This window comes from Neopsephotus bourkii, unplaced genomic scaffold, assembly GCF_033783945.1.
Source record: "Neopsephotus bourkii isolate Nb327-2 ecotype Australia unplaced genomic scaffold, CSIRO-AGI_Nbou_v1 NB_1250, whole genome shotgun sequence".
In the NCBI taxonomy this organism is placed as follows: Eukaryota; Metazoa; Chordata; class Aves; order Psittaciformes; family Psittacidae; genus Neopsephotus; species Neopsephotus bourkii.
The window spans coordinates 771,809-789,005 of record NW_026901735.1 but is presented as its reverse complement, the minus strand read 5'-3'; the positions used below and the strand labels follow the sequence as shown (position 1 = coordinate 789,005).

General features: G+C 38.9%; 1 long non-coding RNA gene across 4 annotated transcripts; it reads left to right on the top strand.

Moving 5' to 3' along the window:
• The first annotated feature begins 217 nt into the window (after positions 1 to 217).
• Positions 218 to 16,255, top strand: LOC133218385 (uncharacterized). Of its 4 annotated transcripts, XR_009727132.1 has the most exons (7): positions 218 to 474; positions 4,024 to 4,064; positions 6,141 to 6,245; positions 6,986 to 7,158; positions 11,468 to 11,935; positions 12,492 to 12,682; positions 16,004 to 16,255. It is a non-coding gene; the product is annotated as an uncharacterized LOC133218385 (long non-coding RNA). The 4 variants fall into 4 exon arrangements; XR_009727131.1 differs by having other exon boundaries at positions 11,471 to 12,682; XR_009727130.1 differs by having other exon boundaries at positions 11,468 to 12,682.
• The last annotated feature ends 942 nt before the right edge of the window (positions 16,256 to 17,197 follow it).

Below are 17,197 nucleotides of genomic sequence, written 5' to 3'. Positions count from 1 at the left end.
TTTACAGTTAAAATACACAGAACATGTAAAAGTTTAAGTACTCTTCATGGATTTTCCTTAAGGGTAACTCTTTCTTCATTTCGATATGCTGACTTGCACACTCTCCCCCACTGAGTCACTTGTATCGTGAAACAGTGTATAATCTGTATTTTACAGAAAGGTTAAAGTAAATCATAACCTTCCCAAATGCCAAATTAAGTGATGGATTGGGCCTACATTCAATTAAAAGTTTCAACAAATGCTCAAAGATTTTGCCATATGGAAATACCTCAGAGCATGAAATCAAAACTACCCCTGTGTGGGATTAACATGATGCACCGGGAAAGCACGTCACGTTTGTAAGACAAAAATGTGAGGATGCAGAACGCAAGTGTAACACTTCTGTTTACTGACTGATTCATTGTTCTCTTTTATAGCTGTAGTAAGGAAGATGAGACTGGGGAACACAGTTCTGCCTGATCTGCACGCAAAGAGGTATTCCCACTTATACATATGCTTCACTTGCAACTTCTAGCTTTTTGATGTATGCATAAAAGATTTTTGTACCATACATGTGAAGTGAGAGGCAGAAGTGACCTTTTACTATGATTTCCATGGTGACAATCCTCATTAAACTGGTCAGTAATACTGAATTATCTATAGGGGACATCTGGAGTGGACATGATGGAACAAGTAGGAGAAAGTGAAACTGTTAAAGATTGTGCTTTAGATCTTTTAGAGACAACTGTTTTAGAAAAGCTTTGCAATTCCATTGTCTTACACTGTCAGTGTGTTTTGTACAAGGCAAAGGGCATGTGGGGAAAACAAGCACAGCCAAGGCTGTTAACTTGCAGAGAGGTTATGTCTTACATTCTTAATCCTTGAATTGCATTCAGTGTGTCCTGGATATGAGAACAAAATAAATTATGCACCATTTCTTTCAAAACCATTTTTATTTGTAAGGTATACATCTATTTATATGTATTTCTAGATATCTTGCAGCACTCACATTAGCAATAGCTGAAATAGAATGTCACTCGGTTCTCTACCTTTATTCTTAATACATAGGGTATGAATTAAACAGTCCTGTTATGCTGCTGTGTGAGCTACTGAGCTGTATTTGCAACATTTGTTAAGACTGAAATCCCATAAATAAAACATCTAAGAACTATTCTGCTTTTGAGATGGCACAAACACATTCACATATTGTATGAGCTGAAGGAATCTGGGCTTCTTAGATTGAAGAAAAATAGGTTATAATTGGTACAGGCAAATAATGTGATCAGCAAGAAAAATGTACACTGTATGTATTGACTTTTAATAAACAGGAGTAATGGCCCATTCTCTGTTTAGCAGAAGACACTTCAATAAGACTTTAAAGGTTCTGTTTTATTAGCACTAGGAATTTGGTAATAACAGCTATGAGGACTCCAGTGGTGCATGTGAAATCATATACTTAATGATATTTAATACTTGTTTTAGATTCTGCAGCAAACAAAAAGCAAAAGGAATGGTTCTGTAGTAAGCATTTACATCTTCCATTTGTTACTAAGTTTGCATCTGTGGGGTTTTTTGCCTCTTTTTTCCCCCTTGATTTGCTCTCATTCCAGAAGCCTGCTCTTTTCCAGACTGATGTATTTGCTTACATTTATGCATCACAATTATTTCACCCGAATTAACATGTTTCTTGCATTTGCAAACTTAGAACCAAAGCATGTGTTTCGATTAGTAAATAAATCTGATAGACTCTTTCCAAGTATAACATCTGTCAAATGTAATGCAAATACAATTAGGTGTGTGTTTCTCTGAGGAGGTGGGCTACTCAGTTTACTGCTAAGTGATGTGTTGTGAAATGTTACCATCTCTCCACTTCAGTTCTAAGCCCTAAGGTGAAGCTGTCCCCTTCTCATGGCCACCATTGACATCCACAGACCAGTCCACTGTCAGCAAACCAGGCTTCTAGCCCAGGCAGTTGTGGTTAATGTTTGCAGATCTCGAGGACTTTGCTGTTGACCACTCAGCTAAACGTATGATGTGAAACACCCTCACTTCAGAGCAAGAGTTTGTTTTGGAGTAGTGTCCAGCATTTCTTCGGCAATTATTAATATTGCTAAATATGGTATCAAAATATTTAAAAGATCACTTTTGTTATGAAATATTTTCTTCTTCAAAACACCATGTACCTTCTCTTCAGTACTGTCAGGAGCCTCTGACTTAAAGCTGAAGAGATCTTATTTTGAGCCACCATATGGCTGGGAATTAAAATTTCTTAGGCTGGTGATTTTTAACAACAGAATAACTGAGGTCTGGTTTACTGTCATTGACTAGTATCAGTCCTTGCAAGCATGACAGGCATAGCGTGAAAGCTGGCTTTTCTTAGGGATGATTGTTGCATCTTAAGCTAACGTTGCCCACATTTTGGTGACATCCTTCACTCTGTACTTTGAAGAAACATTCCTGATTAAAGCACATAGAAGTTCACTGAAATTCTCTCCAGCCATTGTTTCATTCAGTGGAAGTGCCATGGGCATCACAATCACTTCAAAGATTTTATTGTCAATGTCTGCCTGATTGTATATCCCATTAGCCTGACCGAACTTACCCACATCTGAAAGGTCATGTCAGGTTTCATTCACTGCATGTCAGTATAGCCTCTACTGACAGCGCAGGGATAAATACAGATCTAGTGAAAGTAGCTACATGCCTTGTTTTATCATTGCTGGAATTTGTCCTATAAAAAGAAAAACCTTGCTTCAGCTTTTATCCTGCAGAAGCTGTTTCTTAAGCCAGGGAACCCAAATTCTGGTTTTCCCTATAGTTATTTTCTTATATATGAGCCAACTACTGAAATATTTGTGTGGTTTCTGAAAAGCATGCTGATGTTTCCTTATTTAAGAACAAAACAGACATACCATTTCTCACCCCCAACCCCCTCCACCCACCAAAATACTGTCCGTGACTGCTGATACAAATCTTGTTAATGCCCCTCATTGTTTGGAGCTATTCTTGATCAAATTTTTGCTTCCAGAAAGAAACTCTTATAAAGGTATTTTCTATAAAGGGAAAATCCTGTAATTCTTTGAAGAGACACAATTTCAGCATCCTCATTATCATTCAATCAGAATTTGGAGTGCAAGGTGTTACGTTCAGGTGGTTCCTTATCCCATTTTAGCCTTCGTTTGCAAGGTGTTACTTTTTCAACTGGAACTTGACATCACTTTTGAAATGGTATCTGTGACCATGGATGATACTCAACCATTATTAAAGACAGCAAACACTTCTGTCTGCAGCCACTACCCTTTGGGACTAGAAACCTATTCAGACTTCTCTCTAATCCTGCTCAGATGCAGGAACACGCCATGAGAATCCAACAAGACTAACATCAGACCAATTTTAACAGTTCTATATAGTTTACTTATATTAGGCAAGCCAATATATTACATATATTTATGTTAGGCTATACCAAAGAAGTTGAGTTAATGCAAATGTTACAAACCTGTAGATACCACTGCGCAATCACCGCAGTATTTCACTTGAATAGCATAATGTGAAACTGCAAATAGAAGCTGATGGCAACTTAAGCATAGAAAGAAAGGTAAAGACAGATCTTGCGTGAGGCTGGATATTACACGTGAAAAAGTCTGCTGGCAGAGTTATATTGCTAAAAACATTTTGGCAAGAATTGCTGTTCTTGGTTCATCAAGCAAAGTCAGTTGTACTAACAAAAGCACTTCGGTATCAGCCTTATTTTGTCTATACTGGATGGACAGTGGAGAATTAGCAAAAAACCAATAAAATGAAAACTCAGCAGTGTTTCCAAAATTGGATTTTTTTTTCTTTTTTTTTTTGGGTGGGTTTAAATTTAATTTTTTTCCTAAATAACTACTGCTATGATTTCTATTTTCTGGGTTTTAATTTCCTTCTCTTAGTCCTGATTTGCATTCTGCAGGCGTCCTTAATCTAGGTTTTAAATTATTTCTATCAAACTAAGATCAAAATATCTCATCTTGGTATGATAATATTAATGTGCTTTGTTGTTTTCAGCTTGGCAGACTTGTTCAAGAATATACATCATTTATATTCAGGTAAGACTTTATTTGCATGAAGAAATTCAAGCGCAGCAGCTTTTCTATTTTCCCTGGAACGTTTTAAACATGTAATCATTCTAGATCACCTTTACCATAGCTTGTGTAAGTCTATTAAAATCATATTTGCTCTAGGCAATAAACCAGCCTAAAGCTGAATTACTGACTGTGACCCTTTGGAAAGACGTAAAGAATTTATCAGGAGAAGTGTCGTGTCCCTTTGGCAATGTCACAATTAATTATTCTTGTGACATTGTATCCCCAGCATGTATATTGCCATCAAATGGCTAGGGTGACCTAAAATGCATTCTGGTATTTCGTATTTCACATAGAAACTGTTTTTAAGTTAAGGTCTTACTGTTATTATAGGAATGGGAACATTGTGAAAACTCACTGCACAGCTCTGCTAAGGGAGATGTAGTCATGTATTTCAAAGTCCACTATTAATCCAGCATTTTAAATTCTTATGAATGTTATGGTGCATACCTTCTGGTGCTATCTTCAGCTGTATGTTTAACTAGAAAAACAGAAGCAGAGAACATAGTTTATCTAAATTGTAGCTGTTCTTAATGATAATTTTTATCTTGAATTTTACCTGCTGCATCTTGATATATGGGTTAGTGTTGGGGGACTGATAGAGAGTTGTTCTGTCAGCTCTACTTGAACTAACCTCATTACTCTTGGATTCTTCCCTAAGGCTGTTTCTACCCCATTTTTACAACTAGAGCAACATGAAGAGGCTGAAGTTTTGCAGAGACTTGCCTCTATGACATGAATTGCTAATTCATCTTTGTATGTGTGTGTTTCAGTAGCTGCTTTCCTCGTACAAGCAACTCACTGAGTTGTCCAATTAGATTGTCAGAAGGAGCATTTTATCATTAAGGTCTGAGAAGGCATGTTTGAGGTGTTTCTTTGGTGTGTATACATCTGTTTTGTTTAAATAATATTTTTGGTAACATTTCATGTTACTGAATTTTTAGGGTGAAATTAAACGTGGGAAATGATGAACAAATGATTGTCATAAATAGAGAAGTAATTTGCTTCCTTTGTGGAGGCAGTCTATAATGATAAACATGGTTTAAAACTCGAACAGTATTTCATACACAGAAAGCTGTTACTATTCCAGGAACTACAGAAGTCCTTCATTATGAACACAGAAATCTTCTTTCTGTTTCCCATGTTGTTTACCTATTCAGAAAAGTTAATACTGTTTTCAAGTCCAACTTAAGCAACCTCCAAGGAACTAACTGAATTATTTAATAAGTACACACTGGTTTCAGGTGGATTGTGTATTGATAAACCTGTTTATTACTCCACATGCAAAGCATCAGCAAAAAAAATGTTCAGTCTAACATACACAGAAGTCTCCAGCAGCAAAAGATTAGCAATAAAAAGCTTATGGAGAGCAGCCTATGATAATACTGTTCATTGATAAGAACATTCTTTGATATAGCTTCTTATTTCAAATAAAAACATTGAAATGCAACTGGGTTTAGGCATAAAATGGGATAATATTTCCAAAATTTACTACTGAAATAATTACATCTGGAAGCAAATGTCTGATAAATATTTCTTACTACGTCATAGCTACAGCTTAACACCTTAACTCATTTGATAAGCAGTGTCTTCACAAATCACATCTAAGGGATATTGATTAGGATACTGAAAATGAGCAGCTCCAACATTAATGACTGCTTTGCAAAATGTAGTCGTACTCAAACACTGTAGGGCAACTCTTGCTGTATTTGGTGAATTTCCATTTCCATCCAATTCCTAGTTTAAGAACTTGAATTGATATATCAGTCTTGAAGGTACTTTTCAGTTTCTTCTCCTATCAGCAGCAAGGTAGAAGACACTGATACTATATGCTATTATATATAATAGTAGCTAATTGCTTTTTAATTTCTCCAATAATAATGATGCATTTCACCACAATAATGATATTATATCATAATATTGAGAATTTTACTGAAACCCCACAATTTTTACCTATTGCATGAAAGAACACTTACTGTAAGAAACAGTTTTTAAGGCTCAGGACTTAAAAATCAGCTCTCGTTTTTCTACCCATTTCAGATGCTCTGTGTTCAAATGTATTTCACTGACTACTTATGTACTGGTGACAAGCTACCAAAAAGATGGGCAGAAGATGAGAGACATTTGTGGCTCATCTAATTACTAGTAAGTCCATCTGTAGTAAGATGTGTGGTGCTTGGAGGGAAGATAATTTCCATGAAGTAGTGGCTATTTGCTGAATTTATTGCTGGGGTCCTGGGGACTAATCATAGAATCATAGAATGTTTAGGGTTGGAAAGGACCTTAAGATCACCTAGTTCCAGGCAATGTATCCGAGTGATGGTCCTGTTTCCCCCTGACGTACATGACACATTGGCTGGACTTTGCTGCTGTGTGAAGTGCAGACCTGACACCTCCTGATTATTCTGGTGACAAGTCACTTGCAAACACATGGCCCTCAACATCTGTGGTGGTCAGGTTTGGACAGCCAAACCGTGAACACAGGTGGCTGCATTCTTAAGTGCATCAGCTTATTTCTGCAGCATCTTCTGCACATATAAACTTCTCTGTGGAAGCTGCCCTCAGGAGACTTGTTTAAATTGCCTCCCACTACTCTAGTAATTTGTAACAGCTGTGTGTGTCTCCAAGGCTATCATCTGATCTCTCTCTTGTTCCTGTCTACTATATCCCCAAGATTTATCTCCATGTCCAGATGGAATGATAGCCCTCCAAGTCAGGGCTCAACATCGTGCTCTGTAGAATTATTGTCATAACAATCTTCCAGCCCTGGAAGTTTCTGCATGTTGTTCATACAATCAAATATCAATCACACTATTTGAAGTATACCCACATCCAGGAAATGGGATGCACGCAATGACTGACCCTCGCTTCCTATTACTGCTCAGTGATGTGAATGGTGTACACTGCTTTTTTGCCAAGCTTGGCCAACCTCATTGCCATGGCACCCAGCGGACAATTAAACCAGGTTCTCAGCTCCTGCTGGCCTCCACAGCATTGCTTTAGGTTGCTCCAGATACCACCACAGCCTGCCTTGAACCCCCTGGAGTCTGCTTCCCAGGTAGGCACTGAAAGTTAATGCTCCAGCTCTGAAGGTTCTCTAAACAGCAAATGCATGGGACTGCTGTGTATTATAGAATCCCAGACTGGTTTGGGTTGTAAAGGACCTTAAAGCTCATCCAGTTCCAACCCCAATGCCATGGGCAGGGATGCCTCACACTAGACCATTGTGCTAAAGGCCCTGTCCAACCTGGCCTTGAACACTGCCAGCGATGGAGCATTCCAAACTTTGACTGTGTGGATGCAGTTTGGGTGTTAATAAAAAATAATGGTATTTAAGACAAATTTTCACATTTATTGAGAGATAATGTCCCCATGTATAATGACAGTTTGTACTGTTGAAGGGACTAGCCCTTCATCTTGAGAAATTATGCTGGGAAAAGCATTTACTTGTTTTGAAACACTATTTCTGTGAGTTTTTTGAAAGCTTTCTGCTGCTGAAAATAAACAGGTTATCAGGAAGAGGGTACATTTTGTTATCAAACTGGTTTGTTTCTATTCAAACAGAATGCATTTGGGAGATGAATTTTCTTAATTTGCTAACTAATAATGTCATTTTTTTAGTGATAATTCGAACAACTTAATAACCCTGTAGGATACTTATTAAAATATAAGAGATTAAATTGTAATGAGCACACTACAGACCTCTTCTTGAAAGGGCTTCATTTCCAACCTGTAACAAGAGGCAGCATGTAGTACATAGCTATAACCACCTACATGAAGAAACATAAACTAAGGGGTGTTTCACTGCTTATCCAGCCATTTATTCCTTGGGTTGCTATGCATGAGCAGGCAGAAAGTCTTCATTTCCCCCCACATGGATGATTTGGAGACTTTGCTATGTATCAGCCTTAATTGTACTGCTTGTACATAAGCACTGATGGATTTACTATAAAGAGGATATCAGGACCTTTGTCAAGCTTGAGATAAACCATGGAAGTGGATATACAATGCAAATGCCTTCTGCATTACTCTACAGCCAGGAGATGGCCTGTGAGGAAGACAGCATTGTAGAGCTGTGGTGACAAGGCTGCCAGACCACTGGGATCCTCATTATAGTCCTACCCAGCTCACACCAGGAGTGTTTTTCTCCTGCTTTTCTTTAATACTGTTAGCACAAAAAGCTTTGGATTCACTGTAGTAAATGAAATTCTGTTGCCACAGTAAATAATTCATCCTCAGTCAAAATAAGAAGAGTGTTTCCTGGTAGGTTCAGTATGAGCAGAATAGAGCTCATGAAACCAGCTGTTGACCAGCTTGAGAAGAGGGAATAAAACCAAGCCTGATTTCTACAGATTAAGAAATACTTATGGGTTATGGATTACTAATAAAAAGATTTGCACTGATTAGGGCACAGTAGGAAAAGCCATTAATATACCAGCAACAAAAAACAGTGTAACAAGGTAAACATATATTAAAGCTAAAAGCAATGAGTACTATAAAAAATGAAAGAGTTAAAACATCTTCTAAGAATTAAGATGTAACTATCCTACTTTGTTAATACATCATAAACTATAATGTCAATGATACAGTAACATACTATTTAGTAACACAAAGCAATAAAACACAATTGATGGGGAGGACATTTTAATTACCAGCGTTGTGGCTGAGTATTAGTGTGAATCTCCTATAAAACCTGTACTCACAAATTATGAACTAATTTCTGCCAAGCGATATAACATCATTAAAGTGTTATGATACCCAGCTGATCAAAGGTAAAGCAGTTATTTATATTGCATTACAGTTCTCCTCTCGCACCAAACAAGTAATTTAGAACAATTTAGTTGAGAGGGAAGTAGCAAAGTGGGTATGGGGTATATTGCATTAAGATGAAAGAGAAATATAAGGAAAATGTAGATATGCTTTTGGAATGCTAGAAGCATTATAAGAAAAGAAGCAGGAGCATGTGTTGTATTTACAACAATGCAAAGGTGAGCAATAAATAAGGTGAAATGTTAAGCAAAGCAAATAAAATGCAATAGAAGACAAGAGAGTTGAAGTAAAATTAGAAGGCAAAATAACCTTGCCATTGTTTCGGCCAAGTTGAAAGACACCTTCCACACTGCCCCTTTTTTCCCTTGTTGTACTTCATACATGTAAAAAGATTTTTTTGCCTAAACAAACAGTTATTTGCCTAAACACTGAGTAATTCAGTGCGAAGTCCAAGGCAATGGTCAAAACGAACACAGTACAAGAAAGGCATAGAGTAACGGTGATTTGCTCCTACACTTTTATGTATTGTGGTGCATCAGTCGATTGAACTGAAACTCTTTAAGCTATTTTTTAAACTTTAGAGGAAAACGTGCACTGGTATCTGCTAGAGCCTTATACTCCTGTGGGACTGATGTGCCAGACCATCTGATCCACACAGTCCATGTGGATCCAATATGATTGTCCTTCTCCTTCACCTGGCTGGAGGCAGGGCCCCTCCAACAGCGATCATGAGATTCTCCACTTACATCTTGTAGAAAGGGATTTCAGGCTAAAGTCAAAAACACAGCACTGCACCAGCTACTAAGAAGAAGGAAAATGAGTGCTACTGCTGAACCCAGGGCAAAGAAGGATGGTGATAAACTTCAGCAAATGAGCAGAGGCTGGGACAGCTTGCCCAGAGAGGCTGCAGCTCTGCTATCTCTGGAGGTTTTCAGCACCCACCTTGTAAAAGCCCTGAGCACCCTGATGTGAATTCAGTGCAGCTTTGGACTGGATCTGTAGTGAGGCCTCCAGCCATGATGAGTGTGTGATTCCTTAGTTTTGTACAAGCTATGGTTCTATATGTGTCACAAGCACTATCTCACTAATGCTGACAAGCAGATGTGCTTTGTAGCTTGAAATGGGCCTTGATAAAAGATTTGCCTCCAGTCTACAAAAGGTGCATGGGAACTGATGTATTTAAACTGACAGAATCAATTAGAAATGGTGACAATAAACAGCCATGAATAGATGGCATCATTTGGAGGGGAAAAAAGCCAAAACAAACAAAATAGTCAAAGTAGAGATGGAAAAGCAGAGTTGAAAAATGAATTCAGTTTTCTTGTTGTGTGTGAACTAAACATATGTTTATAGTGATATAATTCCACTGATTTTGATGATGTGTGATAGCTTTTCAAATGAAAAGAGCAAGATGTAGGATATTTACACCCAAAATAGCCTGTTTTTTTCATCAATATTTTGTACTAGCTTTGCACTATATATAATTGTGAAATTTTGACTTATCTTTCCAAACCTTCCATCCTTTACTCTCTGTGCTCATTCTTTCACCTCTCAACCATATCTCCTAGGGCTTGGGTTTGTTTTTTTTTATGGTTTTTCCTCTTTTTTTCCTGTCTGGCTACAAAGTTGTTGTAAAAGACAAAGAAGATAAAATAGCAGAATAATGAAAGTGGATGTCCCCTCTGGTGAGATCTAGCTTTCCTCAGTGGAGAATATATGACCTTCTTTCATTTTTGACACTTGAAAGCTTTCTTTAATAATGCCATTTCAGCCTAATTTTATGCAGTCAGCATGTTAGATGTCTTTTAAAAGTACTCCCATCTTTTATTGTTTTTAGCAACCAATTAGTTCCCAGCCCAACCAGTCCCAGTTGATCAGTTGTATTCTGGGGATTTGGCATAGCACATTGGAATAATCACTTGCCTTCTGCCCCTTGCAGCCTTAAAGTACAAATCAAAACATGGATGTAGATGTGTGCAGTGACACTGGAAGAACCAAACCAACAAAATGTACCTGTTTACCTCTTCTTATAGTCACCTCACATCAACTTTTCTAAGGCCAGAATGTCATTTTTCTGGAAAGAAGCAATTGTTTAAGGAATTGTATAATTAGGAAGTATTTCTACTGCTACTATTGTAGATTATCTTTGTGCTTTCCTCTGATAGATCTGATCACATTTAATTACCTTCTGTCCTTCCAAAGCCACTTGATGCTGTGACTCTTGATTATAAGAAGGTTGTACACAACCAGCAAAGGTCAAGTTCTCAATGGTCGTATAGTACCTCAGCAGTGCCAGCTGAAGTCAACAGAATTACTTTCATGTACTTTGAGTATGTGATTTAAACCCTGCTTTTTTTCTTCTTATTCTGTTCTTCTGCATTGATGTCACTTTAACTGTTTCGTTCTATTTGTTCTTTCAATCTCCATTTCTTCACTGAGGACACTGAAGACTGAGGAGGAATTCCATATTTCCAGGTGGCATACTGGAAAGTGATGTCATACTTAAAAGTTTTCCTCTTTATGAAGTACTTTCTGAACTACATCTTAGTTTGTTCTGATACAGAATGACTGAAACTAAAAGGTAGTTCTGTTTCCAGTAGCTGCTGGCAGAGGCCTGAAAAGTCTTGTGTGAGCACATCACAACGATGAACATCTGACCTGTGGCAAACTCCTTGCTAGCTGCAACCAGGGTGCTGGTTAGGCATTCCAGTCCCTGTTCTGCTGAGTCAGTTCCAAGATGCGAGGGACACTTCCCTTTCCTTCCTCTTGTCCTCTCCAAGTCAGTAACAGTTCCAGGAGCAGAGGACAGTTTCAGCCTGGATCAACTGCTGAGGTTTTTTTACCTTTGTATTTTACTTCCTTTCATGTGATGCTGATCCCAGACACGAGCCCAAGTTAAACATTCCTGTCTTCTTTTTTTTTAATGCTTTACGTAAAAGATTCAGGTCTGTGAGGTTCTTCTGGAAAGTCGAAAGTTCCTTCTCCTTTTGGCTTTGCAAACATGAATTTTGATCATAAGATACTCCTGGTGTGAACAGTAGCATACATCCGACTGCAGAATTCAGGTACAAAACAATAGCCACGGCAATAATTAAAACACATGTTGGTCTTGCATGGTAGACAAAATCACACCTGATACTTCTGATCTGTAATTCAATTTTGGGAGTTCTGCAAAGGTTGAAATGTGCTCTACTCATTGAAATGACAAGACTGAACTACATTAGGATACTATTATGATGGAACAATGTTTTCCAGAGCAGTTGATTTAAAATAGGTCTGTCTTCAAAGGATCTGCAAATTTATTTTCTAAGTTAGAGATGCTCTAACAAATCAAATAAAGACAAGTGTATATCTAAATACTAGAAATTAAGTCTTTATTGTTGTACTTAATAATGTGTATATATTAGATTATTTGAACAATTATCTCAAATTATTTGTTTTACATGCTTATTATTTTATTCCTTTACTATTAAAAATCACCATTTCTAGATACAAGTATAACCTTAGTGGTTAAACTGAAATACTATGCATCTGACTGCTCATGAAATAGTACCTCTAGTAAATCATATTAATGAACATATCAACAGTACAGAAACATTCTTTTTCTCTCTATTTGAATAGTTTAGTCACCAAATTATTCAATGGACCAAAATGTATTTCTGTGACAAAATGGATTAAACTCATAAAGCTCTAAGAAACGCTTATCTTGCCTGTCATCTCTCTCCGGTCACCCAGTTGGACAAATGGGGCTCATAGTTACTTGCCTCCTCTCTAGCTCATTTGCCCAAGGCAGCAAACCAGAGGAACTACAGGTAACAGTTTATACAATGCTTACCTCCCTCTCTACTTGTCATGAGGTGTCATTTTATAACAGAACCTTGACCCAGGTGTCCTAATAGCTTGAAAGTTCAGAAGGTAGGATGCAACTGTCTAATAAAAGATGCATGATGTGCATTTTATGTTTTAAATGCACAGTAATGTATCTGAGAGTGAATGTGCTAATGAAAAGTGACATTTCACCAGCGATGTTGTGGAAGCTGTAACAAAAGAACTCAGAACAGTTTTAGCATGTGATGTGAATGGACAGAAGGAGAGACTTGATAGTTAATGAGCAGGGGCTCCATTGTCCAGCAATGGAAGTGCGCATCAGCAAAAGATTTAATCAAAGTCAACACGCCTGTGTGTAAACACAGCAATATTTGGTAAGAATAATGACTGTTAAAATAAATTTTTACTAAATCATTTATAAACTCATTTTAGATTTTTATATTGCTCTGTTATTGGGATAATAAATCAATTTTGTTTAATGGCTATGGAAATTACACATTTAAAAACATACCTTCATGTACCAGTCATATGGATGCTGGAGAGCGGCTTTTCATCTGGGGCTGTAGTAATAGGACAAGGGGTAATGGGTTTAAACTGAAACAGGGTAAGTTCAGGTTAGATATAATGAAGAAGTTCTCTACTGTGAGGGTGCTGAGGCACTGGAATGGGTTGCCCAGGGAGGCTGTGAATACTCCATCCCTGGTGGTGTTCAAGGCCAGGTTGGACAGAGCCTTGGGTGACATGGTTTAGTCTGAGGTGTCCCTGCCCATGGCAGGGAGTTGGAACTGGATGATCTTAAGGTCCTTTTCCAAGCTGAACTATTTCTATGATTCTATACATAAAAATTTTCTCTTAACATGTGAAGCTATCTATAATGATCTGTTGCCTGTTTTCAGTGAGGTAGAAATTGAGGAAATAATCTTAATTTAAATCTGTTTTTTTTTAATTAATTAAAATAATATCTTACAAAAATTCAAAAACATTTAAGGTTTTTTTTATCTTTCATCTTTACCTTTTTTCTTTATATTCAGTGAAAAACTGAATAAACAGTGTAAATACTGATGAAATAAAGGTCTGATTCCCATTGTAAACATGACAAGGGCTGATAACTGTCATTTTCATTTCTCTTTATGTAATTTTTTCTTTTTTCATGCCCCAGCATTTAACTTTGTAGCAGTACAAGAAGCTCTTGAAATCAATGGATAACCAAGACAGTTTCTAGTTAAAAAAAGAAAGAAGGGAGAAGAAAAACTCAAATCCTTTGATAAAAACATGCCTTAAAATGACTGAAAACTGACTTTAGCTTTGGATTCTGTTTGCAGTTTGTGTACTATTGATTCAGATCTTTATAAAAGTATAAAATCTGAAAAATGAGGTAAACATGGTTGTACAATTATTGCTGCACGTTATTAAAACCCAACCAGCCGACCAAAACACCTCCCAAAATCAATCAAAGAAGCAAGCATACTTTTTAACAGCACTGACTGCAACTCAAGAGTTTTATTATGTGTATAAATGTGCCTTCTGAAACAAAGTATAAGGGAGTAGAGATTGATTCCAGGTAACTCATGTTACATGACTTTTGAAATGAACACCTACTTCACAGGTTAAGTGCAGTTCACAGGCATATTTTAAATTGGTTTATGAGGCAGCAGCTTCTGAAGGTTGCTTCTGTGATGAAGAAGATAGAAAATTCCTTGTTAAACACTGAGGCTTTTCTCACATAATTGCTCAATTTTGCTGCCCTCAGTTCAAAGTCTGCAAATACAGGCCCTGCTGTGCTCATGAAGGTGGCATCAGTTTGCCACATCCAAGTGTCCCTCTTTTGCACAGAATTTTTTAGATGTCTTTATCAAGGTCTGGAACAGCCAACTGACCTTCCCATCCTCTCCACTGACTGATATTTTTATCCTTCCTTTAAGATCTGCATCTCAGACCAACCCTCTCCCTCATCTGTTGTGGTGTGCTGTGCATCCCACACACCACAGCCAACCCATGTGGAGCCACTGCTTGTCCAGCAGCTACAACCTGCCTCCTCTGGGGACCTAAAACTGCTCAAATCATCTTTGCTATAGGCTGAGCAGTGTGGGATCTGCCACGACACTGCCTTTATTTGGGTCAAGATGGTTGGTGGCAATTGTAATGCTGAGTGTAGGTATCTTAATGCTGGGGTGGATGATTGAGCAGCTTGAACTGAAGATCTAGTTCTCCTTTAGTACATTTATTCACATATTTAGTGTAGTATTCACACTCATATTCATTTCCATTTCCTATTATATCTCTAATAGGAACTATCTATGCAGTCATTACTTTATCTGTATGTTAAATGCTCATTTTACAGCTATTAGTATCCTGCTCAGGCTATGTAGCTCTTAAATGGCATTTTATGACATTTCCCAGTTTTCCTGTCCTCCTCTTTAGAACATCACCGGTGTGCTCGCTAAGCTTTGAATGTGCTAAACACACCCAGACCGTTAGACAAATACCAATTTCCTATCAGTCTTATTTTCATGCTCATTGTTTCAACAGAACATTTCTAAGCCTTCAGAGCATTGCTTTAGCCCTACCATGTTTGCAGCTCACTGCAGCTTTCTCAGGAAAAAATAATCTACTATTTTGCAGCACAATTGGTTTTCATCCAGGTGCTGAAATGCTGCTTTTTAGATCAATTTTGCTGCCACGTGTGATGCTGCCGATCATTTGTCTGGTTTTAGGCCTCCAGAATCAACAAGTGGAAGAAGCAGACTCATACTGAAGTCAGGGACATAATTTCTTACTGCTTCAGTGGAATCAATTGTACCATCAGCAACTGAGGGGGAGAAAAAAGGGAGGAAAAAAAAAGATGTAATAGTAATTTTCTTGCTAGAAATGGCACATTTGAACGTTTCTATTTTTAAGTTGAAAAGTTTTATTCCCATCTTTTATCTGGTCTTCCATATGGGTGCTGGTGCAAGCATCAGACATCACAATTTTGTTGGCTTTTTATATTATGTACATACTTTCTTCTGTCCCAAAATTATGGCTCTTGTAGCTGCTTTTACAAATGTAAGCTGAAGAATGTGTGCGGATGCCCTTTATGGGAAGCGAGTTTTCTGTTTCTCCCCTTCTGGTCCAATAAACATTGATTTAAAAAATGTGGAACAGATCCCACAGGACACTAGAATATTCAGTAGCTTGGTAAACGTGCAGTGATCTGGGATATGGGTTCAAACATTTGCTCCACACCACAGAAGCAAGTGGAATTTAAACTAAGATCTTTTTCTTTTAAATGCCTGTTTATCTGTTGGCTTCTCTCTCACTTTCAGCATCAAGATGGGAAAACTGGGCTTGGGCTACCGAAGCACATCCATCACCTGAGCAAAGTGAAGAAATCAAGTAGAGATAGAAGGTAACATACCCTTGGGAGGTGATCTAAAACAAATATTTAAGTGTGCTTTGTAAAGAAGAATCTTAGTCTGATTTTTAAGTGGTTAAAAGATAAACTCCGAGTGCTCCCTCCCATCAGTGTGAGAAGAGGAAGGATTTTACTGTACCATGACCTAAGATGAATGGTAACAGTGGAGGTGCTAATGTGTTTATCAGGAACTACTAGAAAAGAAGTTGAAATGACATTGTGCCTCACCTTTGTTGCTGGTTAAGCAAAAGAGCGTATCACCAAAGAAAAGCCTGTTCTTGACCAGAAGGTGTGCATATAAGACACTCTCTTAGCTGAAAGAGTTTATTTTGCACTTGAATGCATGTGGACACCTTCATATGCCACTTCAATCAGACAGCTACATCCCACCATGAACTACCGTTTCTCAGTAGAGCTGTGTTGGTTCGTGAGCAATATGATGCAGATGAGGGCCATGAAGATGTCCTGTGTCAGCCCAGCCCTTCATCGCTCCAGGTCCAAATCCCTTCTCATGGCATTTACCTCCGCATGGACATGAGTGAAGCCAAGAGGATCCGCACAGCTGCAGGGGAGCTTCGTAATTATTTAGTCTACAGGAGCCTGCGTGTTTGTTTAGACAAGGAGAAAATGAACCTCAGTAAGAGACGGGATGGGGGAGGAGGAGGGCAGAGGCGCCTCCTTGACCGCCGGTGCCCAGGTGGCCTCTGCGCTCCTTCACCGTGCGGGTCCACGACGAGTGGGGAGCTCTCGGCGTGTGCCCGCGGCAGAGCCCCGCTGCCGGCACCTCACCGCGCAGCTCCCGTGTGTAAACCGCCCGTAGGCGCCGTTTCCCCGTGTCCCGGAGCCACCGGACACGTTGTGCCAGGCCCGTTCCGCAGGCCGCGGCCCCGCCGGCCCATGACGCCGTCGCTTAGCAACGGCTCCCTCCCTCCCGGCCAATCGGCGGCGCGCTCGGTACCGGCCGGCAACCCGGAAGCAAAGGGCGCTGTGCCCGCCCGCGCCGAGGAGGCGGGGCGGGGGGCGGTGGTGGCGGGCGGCACCGGTCCGCGGGGCTCCCGCCCGCTCCCGCCCCGCGGGGATACCGAGCGCGCCACCGCGCACAGCG